At 38.4% G+C, this 22,419-nt stretch overlaps 1 protein-coding gene across 2 annotated transcripts in view; it reads left to right on the forward strand.

Annotated features, from left to right (window-relative positions):
* Positions 1 to 22,419, forward strand: part of PKIA (cAMP-dependent protein kinase inhibitor alpha) — a 53,373-nt gene that overhangs the window by 24,367 nt on the left and 6,587 nt on the right. Inside the window, exon 2 of one of the 2 annotated variants that reach the window (XM_071737818.1) lies at positions 10,993 to 11,117. The exons of the other annotated variant lie outside the window; for it this stretch is intronic. The gene's annotated coding sequence lies outside the window, so the exon portion shown is untranslated. The remainder of the gene's footprint in view (positions 1 to 10,992; positions 11,118 to 22,419) is intronic. 2 annotated transcript variants of the gene reach the window in all.

Below are 22,419 nucleotides of genomic sequence, written 5' to 3' on the forward strand. Positions count from 1 at the left end.
GCATCTAGAACAGCTGGCCAGACTCTTTCTGTGTGCATACCACCTGTCACTCACATGAGACTGCTTATGATCTCATAACTAGGACTCTCTGGTCCTAAACTCACCAAGAATGAGGTAGTAGGAGGTAGTAGTATGTCATTGCAGTCATTTGGACCACTGGGTACAAAAGAGATTTTTATACACCCAAGTCAAATGTAGTGGAGGCTACCAAAACTGTTATGAAGCTGGGGAACATCATGTATAAGCAGAAGCCGAGGGAACTGTGTGTGTTCAGTAAGGATAAGATAATACAAGGAAATTTAACTGTACTACTCAAGAAGGTGTTATGGAGACAACATGGAATTCTGTGGGAAGTATACAACAAAAAGGTAGGTGTCCCAAGTTGCAATGAGAGAAATTCCAGCTATGTGAAAGGGGAATATTTCACTGCAAGAATGGTTTGAATTGGTACAGGTTGTCCAAAGTGACTGAGGAACCTACATCCTTTGGAGATATTTAAAATTCATCTGTAGCCCCTGAGCAACCACACTGGGGTTTGAAATGAGCCTGGCTTTGTAGGACTTCGCAGCAAGCTGTTGTAGGACTTGATGGCCTCCAGATGTCCCTTCCAGCCAACCTTTTTCTGTGACGTGGAGATCTGTTCATTTACTAAGCATCCCTATACAGACCTGTAGATGCTGACTCAGGGTCAGGAGTTAATTTATTATACCATCTGTGTGGAGATAGGGAAGAATCTCATTGTGCATCTTTCATATAATATCATAATGTCAAGACTTAACTTCAGACTGTCATCAACCTCAGGTAGCTGAACCTATGTCCAAGCAGAGGGCAGAGCCACCTGTGTGAAAGGTATGTTGAAGCTGGTTTATTGTCTACAAACAATCGCTTTCCTTCTGGTCCTGTGCTGCCTTTTTGCAGACAAGAGGATGCCTGACTCTATTCTTACAGTTTGTATGCTGAAAAACATGAAGCCTCCACTTCTGGATCACGCTCCCTAGATCATTTTTGTTATTTTTAATTGACTCTAGGGTAAAATATATCAGCAATTCTAGCAGTCCTCCTAGCTCTAGGTGCTATACACAAGACAAACTTTTCTGTCACTCAATGCTTATTTCATAGGAATAAGCTGATTCAAGATCGTGCAACAGACAAGAGCTTCAGTTAGACCTGCACCACAAAAAGTGTCCAAATGCAGCAGAACAATACTTAACCAAGCCAAGGTAGTATGGCTCTCAAACTCCATGAGGAACAGAGCTATGGCAAGGTGATATTCTCCTGAACCTGTAGAACATGACCACAGAGTTCTTTGTGAAGAAATTTCTTCTGTTTTCCTGATGGTGCCACATGAAGTGAAACTCTCAATAGCACAATGAGACACTAAATAAGCGATTCCACATTACGGTATTAAGGAGTTTGTCATTGTTTAATGTACCTTACTCTGGTGCAGAAAAACACAGATACGTGACAACAGGCATTGCAAACTAAGCTTACCCTTCTATCAAATCCACCCACGTGGAAGATGCTCAAAAAAAGCTCCCTCACATGCTAGAATCTGTGAAATCAAAAGCAGTCACTGTGAGTAAATTAGTTTAAATAATTGTATATCACTCAAACTGTACTGGTGTGGAACAGGAAACAGAAGAAATCAAGCAAAAGGTGTACAAGTTTCTGGCTTTTGTTGGGGTTTTGGGGGGGTTTTTTGGTTGTTGATTTTTTTGAGAATGTTGGCAACACTGTTCTAGGAGACCCTCTAGCTTCCTCTCTGAAGTGTATTCACTTCCAATAACTGCCAAAGTCTTCTGCATAGGCTTATTAAGGACAACTAATGAAAAATACCTGGTCTGAATAGAGAAAACATCTGTTTTCTTTTTCTTTTTTTTTTTTTTCTTTTCTGAGAATCAGAAGGAAGGTGTATTTGCCAGCATTGGTCCTAGTGTCATAACATGAAGTAATCACTGTATATGGAACACAGGTTTCTTGTCTAATCATCCTGCACAATTACAGTTCATGATCTACTTATTTATAATTCTTGTTTTCTTATAACAAAACTAGCATAGGATTATAGTTACTTAACTCTGTTTATCTGTTTGGTATTAACCATGACCAACACCTTGTTGAGACTTCTTCACAGCAAATAGAAATAGTCTTACAACTCAGCATAGCTCTGGCTCTGTTTTAGAGAAAGAGTATTCAGCTTTATAGCTCTGTACTGAGAGTAATTCTTTTTAATGAAGTACGTGATCTGACATAAAGCTACTTACTCTTCTAGATGTACCTAATCAGCCTTCTGTTTCTAAGAAAGAGCCTTCTCTTTGCTTAACATCCAGGCATGATTCTATCTCTGGAGCTCCTCTGCTCTTCACTGCTTGTCTACAATTGGACAAGAATTGGAAGAATGCAGAAGAGCGAGCATATTACGGAGCTGCAGCTGAACAGAGTAAAAATTGTCTGAATCATAAGGCTTAGCTTTGAAATACCTGACTACTGCTGCTGTAGCATCTCAAAGAGATAATGCTATGCAGCTTCATAAAAGCTTTATGCTGTAACATTAGAGCTAGCTAGAGTATTTGATTACATGCTTAATAATAAGACTAAGACAGTTTGTCTTTATCAGCAACCTAATAGCCACATGTATTTAATCAAGTTAGAGGTAGTGGTTTGTTTCAATTAGCTTCTCTAGTTTGTTTGGGGTTTTTTGTCACTGAGTGGTGGTCTTTTTATTTCTCCCTTCTTCAAGTTGTTACTTAACTGGGAAGTTGACTGAACATGTTTCAAATAAGCTACATTGGGTAAGAAGCATTTATTTGGGGCTGTGTATGATGAGTGGGAGATGCTTACTTTGTGGGAGTATTGTTACTTTTCTCCTGGGAATGTGGGGATTTGGTTTTTCTTTTTGGTTTTTCTTTTTTCTTTGTTATAAAAGAAAAAAACCAAACTCCCCTCTTTCTGCTTCAGTTCCTAAAGGTGAATATGCTCTCTGTGCTACTGTTTTTGTCCCATGGACAGAATAGCTTTTTACTTTAATCCTGTCTTCAAATAATAATCTCTTTCAGTTGTCAGACTCAAAGTCTACACACCTTTACACGCACTCTGTAGTCAGTTGTATGTTTTTAGAAAAGAAAAAGAAATCACTTGGCATTTCTTTTTTGTGGTAAAAATGATTGCTTGGTTTTACCTTCTGTGAACACATTGGCTTTAGTAGTTTCTTAAATGATACACTTAGGTACGCCAAACAGGAGAATAATTTACTTTCAAATAGCTTTAATGGACATAAGAGTCATTACATTATGTAACATGATGTATGTGGAGCTCAAGGCAAATAGCCAATTTCTCTTTAACTTTACAGATAAATTTGCCTCGTTTGGTATATAAGTCAAATGGCTAAAAGATTTGTAGTGATTCCCAAGTAACATTTTGACATATGTAGATCATTGTTGTCTGCATCCAAATGTCTTATTCCAGTAATGACATAGTACAAAATATCTCCATGGAAAGGAGAAAACACAGGTCAAGACGTGGATTCAGCAGTGCTTCACACAGAAGTGAAGTGTCCAGAGTGTGTAAGTCCTTATCCAAAGGTCAGCTCTGGAGAAATAGTTTTCTGTTTCAATTAGCCTTTCAGATTCTCGTCTATTTTATTTTTTTTCCTTTCAGCATTTTGCATTTTTAAACTCCTTTAAACATTTAAGTTTAATAATTAATAATATAATTAGGTATTTAAAATTTTCATTGATTTTAACATTTGTGTATTAATATTTGAATAATCCCTGTTGGGAACGGAGCAAAAAAGAGTGGCAGTATATGAAAGAGGGAAAACTGTGCTTGATCCTGAAAGTTGTACTTAAAGATATTCCTGGAAAAGTATTACCAAGCAAACTGCTTAGGGAGGAGGAGCCTTTTGAAAAGTAAGATTTAAAAGAGGCACTGTGTATATTTAACATCTCTCTTGTCTGAATGTCGTTTCACTCAGACTTTGCTGAAAAGCTTTTCTGAAGTGAAGATAAATCTTGTCTTTCTATTTTTAGTTCAGCTCTGATTTCACTGGAGTCTATGATAAAAATAAATATGCAATTTTATCTGTTATGCAAACATCAGTATTATTTGTTTGAAAATAATAGTGCAGTTTCTATTGGATCATGAGGAGGCTACAGGCATAAGGGATGTAGTAGCAATGGAAAATTTTGTTCAAGGGAAGGGTAGAACATTTTTTTGTGTCTTGGGTAGTAAATTTCAAAGATACTGCAATAGAAGTTAAAATTTACTTACCAAAAGGTTGGCTATGAAGCACATGTTCAGTGAAGCTTTTAATCCAGTGTAAATAGTCATGTTATAAATGTGGGCACCAAATGTTTAGTAGTAGAAAGAAAAATATCTTTGTCTTCTGCCCTCCACCTCTTTCTTCTCGTAATATTTTTTACAGTATAGGTGAATTTCTAGCCTTAATAAAATCAAAGTGTTTTTTTCATCAACTTCAGGTGCTGAAGTTTGCAGTGCATCTTCAGCTTTCATGGCTAGTGTCCAACATTTCAACATCACATTAAGTTGGATTTTCAGAAGTGATAAGAGGCTTGGGCTTACTAGTTTATTTCACTACTTATACCAAGATACTTTTGAAAAATGTTGGTTCTTACTAATCTCTGAAACATGAGGTCCTTCACAGTATCTCATGTCACCTGAAACAGAAAATGAGAACAGAACACATAATGTGTTCGTTCACATAAACTTGGCATGTTACTCACATATAGGCAAGCCCTGACTTTTTAGATGTTGTTCTTGTGCAGTATTTGCTTTTTAAACAAATTAATCAATGCTTAGAGTTAACCCAGAAGCAAACATGTAACCTCTTGCAACATCCTACAAGCATCCTTGCCACTTTTGGTCTTCTGAGAGACATTAATTCAACTCGCTTATGTAGTGTGATCTTGGAAAATCTTGTGATTTTGTTTCTATAGTGAATGCTTTCTTGGTACAGAAACCCAAAAATGTCAGAGCTAATCTCATGTTTAAGTTATTTTAAACAACAGAGAAAAGATTCCACATCTGCTTTCATGTAAAACAGGGCTACGGTCTTGAGGAAAAAAACATAGCTTCTGGTTATCATTGTAGCCATGGCTTTATTATAGACATGATCTTGGAGAGCATTGAGCATTTCTTGGTCTTCCAAGGTAAAGACTGGCAAGTAGAGAATAGAGCCTCACTATCTTAAGGTATTAGCCTACTTGCCACATTGCCTTTGCTTGGAAAGAAACTGCCTCGTATCAGCTGTTCAGTATCAAGGACATGTAAGGGATGAGATCATTTAGTGCCAGTGATTTCCCAGTCTGAAGTGAAAGAAAGTGACAGAAAGACAGCAATCAGGGGAGTTTAAGAAGGGCACAAGAAAGCACAGAAAGTGCTTCTCATGGCCACTTTTATATACTTAGTATCTTGTGATGAATAGGAATTGTAGTGGTTGTAGTGGGTATCACTGCCCAGGTGTTGGCAGTGGGGTGGCTGCACTGGTGCCCTCTGAGGAGATGCCAGGGCTGCTCTGTGACTGACACAGATTGTTCCAGTTGGCTCCACAAGATCCACTGCAGGGCACAGCTGAGTGCAGAAGCCAAGATGATTTTCTCACCTCTGGGAAAACGTATTTAAGAAGAGGCAGTAAAATACCCTAAACAAAACATACAGGTAGCAGAGCAGGAGACAAAAAGAGTGAGAAACAGCAGAGTGTACACAAAGGTTGAAGGATGAGGAGGTGACGCTCCAGGCATCAGAGCAGAGACTCCCCTGCAGCCTGTGGGGGTGACCACCACAGTGGAACAAGTATTTGTCTGCCAGTATGTACCACACCAGAGCTGCCTGGTATTTCCTGAAAGGGCTGTAGCATGGAGAAAGCCCATGCTGGAGCCCGTAGGAAAGACCCATGCTGGACCTGGGAAAGAGTTTGAGGAGAAAAAGCAGCATAGAAGAGCTATTACAGACTGACCTGACTGTACCCTCCCATTCCCCATGCCCCTGGGCTGCAGTGTGGAGGCAGAGAGGGGATAGAGCAGTCAGAAGCTGAAGGAGTGAAGCTGAGCCTGGGAAAAAGTGGGAGGTGGAAGTAAGGTGTTGTTTTAACTTGTCTTTGTTTCTCACTATCAAATCTATTATAATTGGCAGTAAATTAATTTTCCCTAAATCTTTTGCCAGTGCTGGTAACTGCTAAGGGTATTTGTCTTGACCCACTGACTCTTTCATCTTATTTTCTGCTCTTGTTGAGGGTGGGGAGTGAGAGCAGCTGAGTGGGCATCTGGCAGCCAGCCGAGGTCAAGCCACCACACAGGGTCCTTTAAAGCTAATTATTTTAGTTACCAAAAGATATACATATATTTTAATGGTTGAACATTTGAAATATGAGGCAGTTCTTACATAGCTTGTAGAAAATTTATCAAGTTCACACTCTACTAGTAAGTATATCTAGGTACCAGTAGTTTTGCAGATGGAATGAATATTTAACAGTAAATTTGTGTATTCTTAAATGGACAGATACCATCATTTTCAAAGTTCTGTGACCATGAACAGGTGTTGTATAGGAAACTTTCCTAATATCTACTAATTTTCTGTTTTTATGGTCTTTCCCGTGTGTGTCTAGGTGCAAAAATGGACAGTTTTAGCTGGGATGGGGTAGAGGCTCCCAAGATCTTTGTTAGGAGGAATAATAGTTATAAAGAAGCTTGCTTTCTCTTCTTTGCCATGTAGCACTGAGTAATGATTGCTTCTCCTGCTCCATCTTTAGAGTCCACTTGGGTTTATATTTATTCACTTTCTTACCACAGTCTGCCTGTGTCTTGTCTTTTCATTGGTTCTCACTTATTTTACCCACTTCTTAAAGTTAGTTTTTACTTGAACAAGGCACTTCTTTTGTGACTGTGAGATGTGTATATGTTTTACTGTTGCTTTAGGTTTGTAGCAATGTCTTGTATTTAGCTATCTTGCTTTCTGTTTCAGGTTTTACCTGCAGCTTGCCTTTTGTGGAAAAAATGGTATCCAGGGACTCACATTTATGGGTGATTCTTAGTCTTGAGAAGGTTTTTCCCTTTGCCCAGGCTTCTGAATTGGAAGTCTTAGGAAATATCCTGCCACATGGTCATTCTTATCATAAGCAGATAGCTAGTATTTCATTATCTTCAGTACAGGGGAAGGTAGATAAAATGAGGGATTCTGTATAGCTTCTGAAGGGTCAGGTAAGCTATTCAGGCCAAGTAGGGAAATATTTGTGGCCTGAGAACCTGGATTCCTCTCAGAAACTTTGTCAGGGTTTATGTAAATTCTTCTGTTTCTGCTCGTACTTGTGAATTTATGCTCACATCCAGAAAACATAGCTTGCATTTTGTTGTTTTTATGCATGGAGGAAGAACTGCATGCTTAGATTCGTGGTCTCTTTTAACATCTCTTAGTACTCAGCAACTGATGTGAATGTTGTGAGCTAGAAAAGAAGAACTTGGGCTGCAGAAAAGATGTGTTAGTTTGGTTGTATAACTTTTTTGGCATGATTATAAAATGTATACTCTATGCTCTTTTAATAGGCCATCTCTTAAAGTGATTGAGCACTTTGTTATAGTTGGCTGAAATTGAGCTCTGTGAGAGTCAAGGAAGTTCTACTTTGTTCCTCTACTTCTACCTCATTCCTCTTGTACGTTGCCCACCCTGTTATTTTCCCCTATTTGTTTCTTTCTTCTTTTAGATAAAGAATTGGGACATTAGATGGATAAGAAATATTTGAGCTTTAGTTTGGCTTGACATATTGAAAAAAAGCAGTATTTGTCCTTCAGATTTGAAGCTGTGAATTTTAAGTAGCTGTGGTATGCAGAATCTGAATCTTCCTTGACTGATGTTGGCTATATTTGTCAGGGTATCTGGGTTTGCATCTAGACATGCATCTTCAAGTCTGAGAGCCATGGACAGATTTTATAATGGAGCACAATAGCTAAATAAATATTAGCATTTGCAAGCCATTTTTAGTTCCCCTCAGGAACCAGAGCATGAAAACTTCTAAGTATTGTAAAGGACACCTGTATAAAGTGCAGATTTTTCATTTGTACAAAATGATCAGAGGTGGCAAAGGTTTATTTAGGAAGGAGGGTGGGTGGTTGGCTTGTTTTTTCATCTTTAGTTTATTAGATTATATTTTTTTAAGCGTGGGTATGAAAAAGAGGTCAGTAAGGTTCCTATCTTCAAACTTTTCATGTCAAATGTAAAGGCTTTCTTTTTATCTTTCTACACTAGAAATTATTTGACCTCTTTTAAATGCCCACAGATATTGCAAAGTGTAAAGGACAGTCAGGACACAGTAAAGGATTTCCCCATTATAAAGACTTTCCTTATTAACACTTTTCTCTCATCCAGTTGATAATGCATCATTTTCAGATTACTGCTCTTTGGGTCTTGAACTCTTCACTTTCAAAACAGTGTTGTTACCAATTTGAGCTGAGCTGCACTTTTTATGTGGTTTTAAAGATCAGAGACTTGAAATTTATCACACTGGAAGAGTCACACTCATTAAGCCTTGCTGAATCATATTCTTGGAGAGCTTGTCTATGCACATAGAGATTTTTATTTTTTTCTTTAGAAGCCCATTCGTGTGCCTTCCACAGCCTACTCTTTTTAAGAAAAAGTAATCTTTAAGACTTAGGATTCTTCAAACAATATGAAATTGTTCTGTGCTGCCTCCTGCTTTAAAGACTGAAGGTGGACTTGCCTCTGCAAGGGCCTTCATTTAAACCTTTTTCTTATTTTCTCTGGATCTGGGAAACATCCTTGCACGCTCTGTCTCAATTCTGGACTGACAGGTAGCTCTCCATAAAGAGAGCTGCTGAGCTGAGCATGCTAAGGTGGACAAGAATGAAAAGAATATAAATATTCTTCATTTCACGACAATCTCTTTTGTACTTCCTACCTTTGATCCCTCAGTATTTGTCTCTCTAGAGTTGATTGATGCTTTAACAAGAGCCTTGTGTTTATATTGCTCTACATACTGTTACAGCAATGAATTAATTTAAGATTCTCAACAAGCCAGCAATAAGAAAAAAAGATGCTTTAGTCCACCCCTGCAGCAGCCACACTAGAAGGCTGTAACAAAACTGCTGATTGAGGCTGGAAAGATTTAATGTTTCACTAAACAGTTTCTCAAGGGCTGCTTGAGGGTACCTCAAAAAGCAAATGCAGTCCCAGTTCATGGCATCTGTAATGTGATTTTAAAAATGTGGAATCTTGTCCTAAAGAGTTTCAAAATCAACTTATTTTATAATGAATTACAACATGAAATGTTTGGGTATATGTTCTTTCTGTTGAGCTTAATAAAATCATAGTCGACCTTGATAAAACAAGGGTTTATTTTTTTCTGACTGGTGGCTTATTCTGGATTAAATAGAGAACTCATTCCCCCCTTAAATGAAATAGAATAAGACAAACAAGAGTTTAGATTTTTTTTTTTCTATAAATACATGCCTCATATATCTGGACAACACCTGGTAAACATACGAGTATGTGAGAGATTTATGTAACTCCCTGTGGTAGTGCAGGAGGTAAAGCAATAACATTGGGTTTTGTCATCTTAGGTAGGTACCACAATTTTCCAGGTGACCATTGTCAGTTACTGTGGTAATATCATCAGTGGTCCATTATAAAGAAACAGTAAAGTACTCCTGCTAGAAACAAGTCTAAAAAAAGCATATTTGAGACGATTATTTCAGGAAGCCCTAAGTAGGCTATGCTGTTGCATAGCAACAGACCCAGGCAGTCCTGAGACTCTAAAGTAGTCAGTGTACACATGGGAACAGAATGCAAAAATGATGGAAACCTTGAAAAATACAAAGCTGATGCTAAGAGGAAACTGAAGCGAAATGGCATGTAATATAGAATATGAATTTATCATGTGAGATATAATAAAATGAACTGCTTTTAAGTTATAAAACTTGAAATGCTGTCAGCCAAATTGTGTGCTCTTCTGTAGCTTCTAGATAGTAATTAAAAGAAAGGCAGAATGTTGGCTGGGAAAACTAATTCAAATGTAAAATAGATGTTAAATGCCTGCCACAGGAAAGAAAGTTGCCTGGAAAAGTTAATTTATTATTGATGAATCAAAAAGTTGACCAAATATATAATGAATGAAATATTGATTAATGTATTTTAGCACAAAGGTTCAAATACTTAGGTTAATAAAAACTGCTTGTCTCATGTGCACAGCTCTTCAGGGTGGCCCAATGATATTTATCTTTGCAAATACTGGAAAGTATGGTGCTATTGAGTGTATTCTTGGCAAACTCCAAGATTGCATGTAAAATGTGGGATTTTTGCAGAAGCAGATTTTATACTACAGCTACTTTGTTTTTGCATCAGGTCAAAATAACTGTAGAACTAATATTTAGTATTTGGTAACAAAAAAGTTGTACTTAGTCTTGCTATCAGAAAAGGTAAAACCCTTCCTTCCAGTATGGTTTTTACCACTGTTGAAGATGAAACAGTAGTAAGCTAAAGCTCTTCTGTTCTGGATGCTGCAACACATACTTTCATGATGAGTCATGACTGCATGATTTAAAAAAGGCAGTCACATGCAGACTGTTGAGCTATTGCACCAGAACCTGCTGAAAAGATATGTGATACAAGAAATGTTTATCTGTCTTGTAGTTGATGTTATCTTAAAGATTTGAGGGGTTATTAGAAGGGGATAATTGATTTTTAAATACTAAGGAAGAGTTTAAGGATAGGTAAACTGTGGAGCTTTCAGTTATCCTGAATACCTGATAGCTAGACTGCACAATGTACTGAAACACTGAAGAATCCTAGCAAAGAGGTCTGGAAGAAACATTTTGAAAATTCTGGTGCATCCTTCTGTCACACAGGATAAAATACAGCCTAAGTTTTAAATGCTGTCGTGATACTGTTATTTAGATATTTTATTTTTACTGTTCTTACCGCATACTTTCCCTTTGAAATGCTTTTGTTACCTATGAACTGCTGTTACAGATGCTGTAAACACATCAATCAAATTGTCAGAATGCAGAACATCACGAAATGGAGACTTCAGTAATCTTGAGAATGGGAGCAGTTTAACAGGAAGGGCAGCTCTAAGCTAAATCTCTTGCAGTGAGGTAAGAAAGGTCTTCTAAGACAGCCTCAGTCCTTGCAATTTCTGAGGAACAATGGATGTTTTAAAGATATGAGTATTGCCTGGAAATACAAGTATGCACCATGATTCTGTTACATCTTAGTCCAGCGGTAAGCATTGGAAATACTCAGTGTTCCAAAAATGGAAAATTAAAGCATTTAAGATAGAACACTCGAGGTAGATGAAAGTGTCCTTTTGTAATAAGCAGGCTCCACAAGGTTAAAAGCAGTCTTTCTGACCAGTAAATACCATGAATGCCATAGAAAGAATAAGTATAAAATATTGTTAGACCTCTGGCCAGCATATCTGTCCACTGTAAGATTTTGGTGCTTTCTCCCCCCCCAAAAAAAAGTCTGAGTGATCCAAACCCCTTATTCAAATCAGAATCCCTGTTGAAGTCCTTGAGCTGGATAAGCCCCCCTGGCTTAACAGAATACAACTTGGTAGAGCAGCTGGAGGGGTCCATCACAGTCAAAGCTATCTTTCTGGATATACAGGCTTAACTGGTTTCTCTAACTGAACTTTTGAGTTCTTTAGGGTAAATACTGCTTTCTCTCTATCTGCTTTTATTCTTTGAGGTATTGTCCTCCAGGCAGAGTGCTCTTTTGGACTATTTTTCCCCAGCAGAAATCTGATTCTTCAGGTCCATATTGTGGTTTGGTAATTCTGTCATAATTCCCTAACCCAGCACATGCATAAATAAGTCTTGGCAGTACTAGCTAATACCTTCTTGTTAACCATTGCCTTTACTGACAGCTTAAAACAATGAAGAGCAAGTTCACATTAGTTCTTACCCTAGCATAACAAAGCAATGGATTTTACCAGGTTGGTTGTATATTAATATGGAAGAATTGGCCTATGTTTCTTGGTTTGTAACTAGGTAAAGATCATGACTAGTTAGTTTCATGGTTGGTTGTTTGGAACTGAAGCAACTAATAAATTACTTAGGGATGTTTAGTCATTCAGAGCTATAGTTCAGCTGAGCACTTCAGCTGTTACAAATGAATGGAGCTTGCTTTGCACCATGGAGCTATTTCTTCAAAAACAGCTGGTTCCCATTTAATTGGAAAACTATACAACAAAAGTGCTGCATGCCTTCTGTGTGCCATTTCTTGTTTGATTTTTTTTTTTTTTTAATAGAAATGAAGTTGTTTGGTTTTGCTTTGACCTCAAAAGCATTAGTATTGGTACAGTAATATCTAGCAAGATATCTGCACAGGGGAAAAAAGATATTCAGGGTTGATAGGTCTTAAGTGGGTAAACAATTTATATATGCTGAATTTAAAAATTCAATGAACTAAAATCCCTTTGGATTATCTAGGGCATTACTTAATGAATGCAGATATAATACAATATAATACAGATCTCTGCTCACCTTCTAGACTTTTTTTTCTATTCAGTAGGAAGAGATAAGGACATGGAAGTTGCTAGTTGCATTCATTGTAAACCAAATCCTTAATATGGATCAGATGATTCACCTCATACAGGTACCTACATATGTGTATATGGGCATTTAAGTTTAGTCCAACAATTCTCATTGTTAGTCCCTTCCATAGCATTAAACTTCTACCAAAGAATTGGAAATGTGATAAGAAAACCCTTTATCTGACTGTATTCCGTATTTTTTCTTTTGCCCTGCTGATTGTCTATAAGGCTCATAGTGCTCTGCAGGTAATCAAGAGAACTATTTTGCTATCAGACTTTCATTTAAAAGTTGGCTAAACCTTTGATTTTAAAAGGACATGTCGTGATATGACAAGGGGGGGATGGTCTCAAGCTGAAAGACAGTAGAGTTAGGTTGGATATTAGGACAAAATTCTTCTCTGGGAAGGTAGTGAGACACTGGAACAGGTTTTTCAGGGAAGCTGTGGTTGCTGCCTCCTTGGAAGTGGTCTAGGATGGGCTGGATGGGGCTTGGAGCAACCTGGTCTAGTAGAAGATGTCCTTGCCCATGTAGGGGTTTTGGAAGTCGATGATCTTTAAGGTACTTTCCAACCCAAATAATTCTGTACTCTGATTACAGTGACTCACAGCAGTTTGGCCCAAAATGTTTGCAGACTATTGATCATTGACTCTTCAGGGCTTTTTCCCCAGCCATATCCACGCTGTTGCAGGTAGCAGTGAATAGAGGAGCTGCAGCTGTTACAAAAAAAAGTTGCTATGGTGCTAATAACAAGTTTCTAAAGAACAGGCATCAGAGACACAGCTATGTTTTCTAGTGAGAATTGTGTTGATCAATAGCTTTAAAGCACTGGCACTTTTTGACAGAAGTGTCTCAGAGAAAAAAGTTGCTTATAGCATGAATCCTGAATTAAGGGCAAGGTAAGGGAGATAGAGATGCTTCACCAACAAAGCCCACACAAATTCCCTGCTCCGCTCCACTGAATGTCCTAGTTCCAAGCAGACATCTACTCTACATTTCTGCAAAAAGACTTTTTTTTTTTTTTTTTTTTTTTTTTTGTGCAGAGCATTTCCAAGCTGCCAATTTGCTGTGAATCCTCAATTGAATGAGCTTTTCCAGTAAACTAGCAGTTGACAAAGAGCTCCTTTTTCCTGTTGCAGAGTGTATTTTGTGTCTTCATACTCCCCTGTGGTCTTGCCTCTTGTGTCATCTCTTCCAGAAGAATCACAGAATCACAGAATGGAAGGGGTTGAAAGGGACCTCTGGAGATCAGTCTAACTCCCTGCCAAAGCAGGATCACCTAGGGCAGGCACACAAACATGTCCATAATGGGCCTTGAAAATCTCTAGAGAAGGAAACTCCACAACCTCTCTGGGCAACCTGTGCCTGTTCCAGTGGTCTGTCACCCTTCTAGTAAAAAATTTTTCTTTATATTGAGGTGTTCCAGTTTATCCCCTTACCCTGTCACAGGGCACCACTAAAAAGATACTAGCCCCTTCATGACACCCACCCTTAAGATATTTTTAAACATTAGTAAGATCCCCTCTCAGTCTTCTCCAGACTAAACAGCCCTAGGTGTCTCAGCTTTTCCTCATAAGACAAATGTCCCACTCTCCTGATCATCCTAGTAGCCTGCTGTTGGACTGTCTGTAGTACATCCCTGCTCCTCTTGAACTGGAGAGTCCAGAACTGAACACAATGCTCCAGATGTGATCTCACTAGGGAAGACTAGAGGGGGAGGACCTTCTGGACATGCTCTTTTTAATGTGCCCCAGCCCATTGGCCTTCTTTGCCACAGAGGCACATTGCTGTCCCATGGAAAATTTATTGGCCACCAGTACTCCAAAGTCCTTCTCCATGGAGTTGCTTTCCAGCAGATCAGTCCCTAATCTGTACAGGTTCATGGTGTTATACCCCCCCCAGGTGCAGGACTCTACACTTATCTTGTTGGACCTTATTAGGTTGCCCAGTTTGTCAGATCTTGCTGAATTGCTGCACAGACTTCTGCTGCATCAGCCAATCCTCCCAGTGTCGTATCATCAGCAAACTTGCTGAGGATACATTCTGTCCCCCTACACAGGTCATTGATGAAGATGGTGAATAAAACTGACCCCTGGGGAACACCACTAGTCGCAGGTCTCCAACTGGACTCTGCACCATTGATCACAACCCTCTGAGCTCTATTGTTTCAACAGATCTCAATCCATTTCACTGTTCTACACCCACAGTTTCTGAACTTGCCCACAAGGATGTTGTGGAAGATGGTGTCAAAAGCCTTGCTAAAGTCAAGGTAGACAACATCCACTGCTCTTCTGCATCTACCCATTCAGTCACACCATGGTAGAAGGCTATCAGATTAGTTGAACAGTGTTTCCCCTTGATGGATCCATGCTGGCTGATCTGATAGCCTTCTTTTCTTCCATGTGCTTAGAGATTACCTGCAGAATGAGCTGCTCCATCACCTTTCCAGGGATGGAGATGAGGCTGAGTGGTCTGTACTTTTCTGGATCTTCCTTACCCTTTTTGAAGACTGGAGCAATACTTGCTTTCCTCCCCTTGGGCACCTCTCCTGTTTTCTATGAAAATTAGAAACTGATGGAGAGTGGTAGAGCAATGATATCAGCCAGCTCTCTTGGCACTCACGGGTGCATCCCACTGTGCCAGTTTACTTTTGTATGTTCAGTTTACCCAAATGATCCCTAACCCAGTCTTCTTCAGTGGAGAGCCTTCTTCTAGGCTTTGTCTATTCCTGCCAGGGTCTGATATTCCCAAGAGCTGGTCTTTAGCAGTAAAGACTGAACCAAACAAATCATTCAGTAACTCTGCCTTCTCTGCATCCTCCATTACCAGAGCTCCCACCTCATCCAGCAGTGGGAACACATTTTCCACATTCCTTTTACTGATGATGTATTTGCAGCAGCCTTTCTTGTTCTTTTTTACATCCTTTGCTAAATTTAATTCTAAGAGAGCTTTGTCCTTCCTTGTTGCTTTCCTATGTATCCTGATAATGTTCCTATAGATCTCCCAAGTGACCTGTCCCTTTTTCCACGTGATGTGAACTTCTTTTTTCCACCTGACTTTTTTCAGCAGCTTCTTTCTCAGCTGTGCAGGTCTCTTTCCTCTTCTACTCTATTTTTACTCAGTGGAATGTGCCTATCTTGAACTTAGAGGTAGCGATTTTTTCATATTAATTATCACTCTTGGGCCTCTCTGCCTTCTAGAGTCTTAGCCCATGGGATTCCTCCAAATCTTTGAAGAGGACAAAGTTAGCCCTCCTGAAGTCCAGGATTGAAATCCTAGTTATTCCCCTGCTTCTTCCTTGGCTGATACTAAACTCTACCATGTCATGATCACTGCCACCAAGGCTGCTTTTAGGTTGCCATGCAGAACCCCCAGTGGACAGGCCTTTTCCCCAAAGGCTGAAACCATTCCTTATGAACAAGACATATTGTATTTGTTCAGTATTGTGTTAACCCTGCTCCTTGGTTCAGAGCACCACACCACTCTAAGCAAATAAACTGCAGCACTACATACCTGGCCTCATTCTTCCAGAACCCTATAACATCAGCCTTCTCACACTTCAGATGGATGTGAGGATGCTCAGCAGGGCTGCCAGGTATGTGTCATATGGGAAGCTTCACAGCTCCCATTTTGCTTGAGGTCCTCATCCATCTTCTTTGTTTTGAGATGCTATAGCAATGGATTTAGTTGTACATAGAGTATCAGAGCATCCTGAAAAGTGATGCTTTAACCCCCTCCTTCCCTTCAAAAGCCAAGATGTCCGTTCAACAACTACAAGTAAAAAAAGTCACACAGCAATAGATTCCTCTTCTGAAACATGTTTTGTTTGCCATTTAGTATTTTCTTTATATTTAGTCATGACTGGCCATGGTAAGTGGTAGCTCATCCTCTCCCATTCCCTAATACAGAGTCCTCGTATTGATACTTAAATGTTGTGATTTGTTTCCTGCATGGGGTGTTAATTTCAAAATATCAAAACATTTGTTGTTTATAATTATTTCCAAAAAACCTCTATAGTTGCCTGTGGGAATCAGAACTTCTGTACTGTATCTTTCCAAAGAACCAAGGTCTCTGTAGTATTGCTTTGTTGGGTACGTTTGCATTTGGGGGGTTTTTTTGTTTGTTGGTTTTTTGGTTTTTGGGTTGGTTTTTTTGGTTTTTTTTTTTTTTTTGTAATTATTATCTGCTGCTGTTTTTTCATTGCAAATTTTTATCGTATAGTGGAAGATAAAACTGAACTTGTGAGCTCAAATTAAGTGGTAGATAAGAGAACAAATCCTTATGGACATAGGCATCATGAAATTTGCCTGAGCAATGACAAAATAAGAATTTAACTATTTGGCTTTTAGTGCTGTAGATCTTGTTAGGTAAAATATAACTTAGATAATGCAGAGCAGAAGGAAAATCTATTAACTGTCGTAGTATAGATCTCTTTGTGAGCTGAAGGATATCCAACTTCGTAGTGGTTTTTTTTTTTGTACAGATTAAAAACGGTTTGCTAATTTTTTTTCTCACTTAAAAAGTAATAAATTTCAGGTGGCCCTTTTCATCTGTTTCATTGTTTAATCAGTTAATTGCTCACTGACTTCTGTTAGGATTTTGTTTTTGTTAGAAGTACAACATATACTATGTTCACAGTAAATATGCAGACTATCAAAAAGGTAAGTGACCTGTTCTATGTTACTATTTGATAGAGGTAGTCATTTCAGAAACAGACAAGACAGACAAAACTATATGAGAGATTTTCCAAGTGCAGATTAAAATACTGTCCAGCTTGCTAGCTGGCATGGGCATTTATATTTCCTTTAAGTGGCTTTCAAGAGTTAATGATATTTTCTGGCTCATCTGTGTCTGTGAAAAAGTAATACTACTGCATAGCACAACAGCTATAATTTCTTGTGGAAGAAGTATAATTTTCTTTAATTATTCCTCTGTTTCTGTTATCAACATACCAGACCATGAATGAGGTGGGAATCTAGATGCAGTTTACTGTGGAATAGAGCTATCTCCTCACTGGAAAGAGCCCTGTCTCTAAGCTAAGGCTAGATTTGGAACTAAAATTTATTTTAAAAGCATAATTATACACCTTCTCTCAAACAGACATGCTAATAAATGACAAGTTCTCTTTTTTTTATTGTTCCCCTATGAAAGCTGAATATAGATAATTATATTTAAATAATGTGCTGATCGTGATACAACATTTAGCAGCCAAAGCCTGGGAGATTTTTATTTGAAAATCTCTTATTCAATGCCATCATTAAGCATACATGGAGAAAGAGGGGGAGTAAAAATTGAAGGATCATATCTCTTAGTCTTACACTGCAGGTTTGCCAAGAAAATGGCAGCTCTCTTGTGCAAGCCAGCAAGATGCTAAATCACATAGACAAGTTGTGTGTTGAATGACTGTTCTTATTTTGTCTTCCTTTAAAATGATAATAAATACCAACTAGTGAAGGTATTTTAAGTGTGTTTGGCCTTCTTTTAGGTAGCTAGGTTCTTAAATTCAACAACCCTTGGTACTTCTAGCCCATAAACTGTAAACACAGTTTTTTAATTCATATTGGTATGCCACATAATTTCTGTGCTTTCACTTCCAAACTCTTCAGAACAATGGCACTGTGTATTGCTTGGTTTCCCTGAATGGTTATGGAATGCAGAAAAAATAAGGATTTCACTTGTGAAGCCAGATGTTTAGGTTTTTATAAGGTTTTTTTTCTTTCAATAAAATAGAAGAAGGAAAACAATCATAGATATTTGACAGTTGCCATCAGAAACTTTAGAGATATGATTTCCTGTATAGAGCATGAAAATGGAAATTTTACCACAGAAAATGGATGTGGAAAACAAGGGATATTCTGAAAATTTTCTGAAAACATGAATACTGATTAAGAGAGACGGGGAACTACTAGAGAGGGTGCAGTGGAGGGCAACAAAGGTGATTGGCAAATTGCAGCATTTCTCTTATGACTAAGGGCTTAGAGAACTGGGACTATAGTCTGGAGAAGGCTGAAGGGAGGTCATCTTAATGTCTACAAGTATCTAAGGAGTGGAAGTAAGGAAGGTGGAGCCAGACTTTTCTTAGGAATTCCCTGTCACAGGACGAAGGGCACTGGGCATAACCTGGAACATAGGAAATTCCATTGAAACATAAGAAAAAACTTTTTTTACTATGAGGGTGGCAAGGCACTGGAACAGGGTGCCCAGAGATGATGTGGGGTCCCCTTCTCTGAGATATTTGAAGCCCACCTGGGTGCAGTTCTGTGTAATGTGCTCTAAGTGATCCTGCTCTAGTTGGGAGAGTTGGACAAGGTGATCTCTAGAGACCCCTTCCAACTCGTAATTCTGGGATTTCCTTCTCCTTCTGCATTCTTTGGATACTAGTTCTACTTCTTATTATGCTTACCAGTGAAACTTCTTCATTTGCATAGGACATAGGCCTTTTGGAGGTGTAGCAGTGTATGTTACCCAGGGTATTGATTAATAATATAGATATGTCTTGTTACTTGACTGAAATACAAGATAGCAACTAGGCCTATCGACCTTTCTCATCCTCCACCAATCTTTAAGTCATTTCAGCTAATTTTAAAAACAGCTTTGGGAGGAAGGAATTGTGTGGACAAAGAGAAAAGTCTAGGGTACCCACATTTCTAGAAATTTTATGGAACCAAAAACCTGAGGAAAGAAATGATGCCATCCCAGGGCTGTATTGCAAGCTACAACCCATTATCAAGCAAAGTAACACTTTGTGGGAGGAAAGACAAAGCACAGCTGAGGGAGACATGAAATAAGGTAGTATCTTATCACTTGCCTAGGAATTCAGTCCTGTGACAGCAATTTTCACCAGTCTTTATGCTCACAAAACTGCTTTCTTTAATTGGCTGGTTCGGTTGGCAGAAGCAGTGAGGTTTGCAGCCTTCTTGTTCCAGTTCAGTTGCACGTAACAGAGTACTGTTTTCACTACTTAAAAAAAAAAACAAACACTTAGTTTAGTAGAACTAGTGGGACTGCAACCTCAGGATTTAATGCAGGAATATCTGTAAATGCAATTAGGAAATTCAAATTACATTTCACAGAAGTGGTAGCAAATTCCACTTTACACAGAGATGAAGAAAAAAAGGGTTTTTTGAGTGAATGGTAATTCCTTAAGCACTGGTACAATGAATAGTTACAGACTGCTGGGCGTTGAGCCATTCATTGGAAGGGGAGCTCTTGGGTGATGTCAGTGAAGTTCCATATTTATGCAGTAATGTCTAAAGATAATGCCAATACAAAACAGAATGGTGTTTGACATTTTGGAGAAGACACAGACAGGAAAACTTGGAAGTGTTAATAAATGTATGTTTGGTAACATTCTTTTTTGATCATAATGTTGTTAGTAATGCCATATTGAGCCTATTGAAATATGAGCATCTTGAAAATGAACCTTTGAAATAAAGTTCTCCACAAGCATGCTTTTCTATGGCTTAATAGCTAGTTTCATAGCTAAATAAAATAATCTTGAGATTTCCCTCATTGCTTTCAATGTTTTGTGGAATGTTTTGTGAAGATTATAATCCTACAGAAGAGTATTTTGTGGAATGCAGTTTGTACAGTTCAGGGAATTGCTCATGGAGTATGGTAGTGCTTCATTTTGCCAGCCTTACAGCCCCATAGCTTGTTCCACCTCAGTCAGTCTTATTTGCTTATTCTGCTCCTGGTGCACTGATCAGCAGCTTCCAAAGTAGCAAACTAATATTCTTCTTTTTGGTTTTCTTTGTTTGATTTTATTTTCTGTGCTAAAATGAAATTGATGTCTTGGTGGGAGTGATAACTATGACTTTGGGATGGTGCTACACTGTTGACAAAATCCAAGCCTGTAGGTTGATTACTTTTCAGGTTTTGCACATCCTTTTCTACAGACCAGTTGCAATAAGAGTTGTTTCACTTCAAATATCTTTTAACCTTGCTGGATGATATTCTTGCAGTGAACAGGTCAGATAAGTGAAAACTTGTGTTGTTTTCTTACTTTATCACAGCTGACCTCAACTGTTCCCCTTCACCTTTACAAGTTCTATGCTTCATTACTACATAGCTGATTTATTTGGTATCGAGATGTCTTTACAATGGGCAAAGAACAAATAGTAGACTTCTCTTTTGGTTCAGTATTTTCCAGTGTTTCAAGAAGAGGGCACTTAATGGGAAGAAATTCACATGCTCATTAAACATTTTTTAATTGAGAGGCACTCCAGTATTTTATGTGTTAGACAGACTTTGCTGACCTCTCTCATTCCCTAGGTGTTCGTTTTGTGGCTTGTTTTTTTTTTGAGTTGGTTTGTTTGGGTTTTCTTTTGGTTTGATTTAGTTCCAGTGGTGTCATTTTGGGGGTTTTGTGGTTTTTGTTTTAGTGTGGTTTTTCTTTCGTTTGGGGCCTTTTTGTTTGGTTGGGTTTTTTTAAACAGTTTCCTGTTTCATAGTGTTTTTTCCTACCAGTAAAATTATCCTGTCAGCCATTAACATTTGGCATGGGACACCAAAGCTTGATAGCAACGAAATGCTTTTTAAGTCAGTCAGACTTGCAATGATACTTGATATAATTATATTTAGACTAAATAAAATATGGTGTAGAACCCTTTTCTTGGCTTCACAGACACAGCATACTCACACCACAAACTGAAGGTTGGAAGGTGAGGGCTAGAATGATGATAAAGAATGTACAGGTTTTGTGAAGTTATTCAGAGTTGAGGGTGAGGAAGGGTTGTCTTTACATACCTATTTTTAAAATTAAAGATGTTTCTAAAAATGAGGGGTTCTTATTTAAAGCAAGAAAGCTGAATCTTTTACTGCTTGTTAGTGTTTGTGATGACTTCAAGGATTTCTTCAGTGACCAGAAACAGCAGTAGGAGCTGATTAATAAATAAATTTTGTACATCCTATGAAATCGTCTGGTTTCAGCTACTGCAGTAGCTAAAGTTTCTCACTGGATGCAGCTGTGCAGTGTTGTTTTTATGACCATGTTCTCTCTCTGCAACCATAGAAATACTGCTTAGAAGAGAAAGAAGTGTACAGCTGTGGAAGTGCTGTTTCTATTTAGTGGTTCTTTTCTTTGGAGTACTGCTCTAGCAGTCCCTGAGTCCCCTGCTACATCCAAACTTGAAACATGAGGGAAGCTACAGCTGAAGCATGGTAGCCTAGCTTTTTGTGAAAACCTTAGAATTCAAACTGGACTACAGTAAAAGCAGAGTGATCAGCAAGAGAAAGTGCCTTCCCCACCCCCTTCCCTGAGCTCTGGTTACAATTCCATAACTTATGGAGACCAAAAAAAAAAAAAAAAATCCCAGCATGTTAGGTTTATAGCAGATACACCAGCAGGGATGCAAGTCTTTCTCTTACTAAAGGTTGAGAGAAAAGTTTGCTTGTATCTTTGGCGGCTCTTATTTTAATTCACATCATCACAATGTTCCCTAAGAGCATGAGAAATAATTGAGTTTGAAATAAAAATTCTGAGTATATATCTAGCTTACAGAGCATAGATTTCCAGTCTCTGCATTATAATTTAGGTCTTCAGCTCATTTCATGTCTCCACTCATTTCAGTGACTTTAAGTAATGCATTCACTTTGGTGTAGCTACCACACCAAAATAAATTGAGCCTGAAGAGGTCTGTATACAATGCCCAAGCCTATCATACTAACAGAGAGGAAAAGTACCCAAAACATATGGATGAGCCTATGGATGAGCCCCGTTTTTTGCATGCAAAAGTGTTACCGATTTCTACTTTCTTGCTCCTTACACTCTGCATTTTTTGCAGAAAAGAACTTTCTTCCACCCCCTACCTACCTCCTACTTCCCAGCTAATATTAAAAGCAGAGACAGCTCTGTAAAGAA

Source organism: Heliangelus exortis, chromosome 2 (assembly GCF_036169615.1).
Source record: "Heliangelus exortis chromosome 2, bHelExo1.hap1, whole genome shotgun sequence".
Lineage (NCBI taxonomy): Eukaryota > Metazoa > Chordata > Aves > Apodiformes > Trochilidae > Heliangelus > Heliangelus exortis.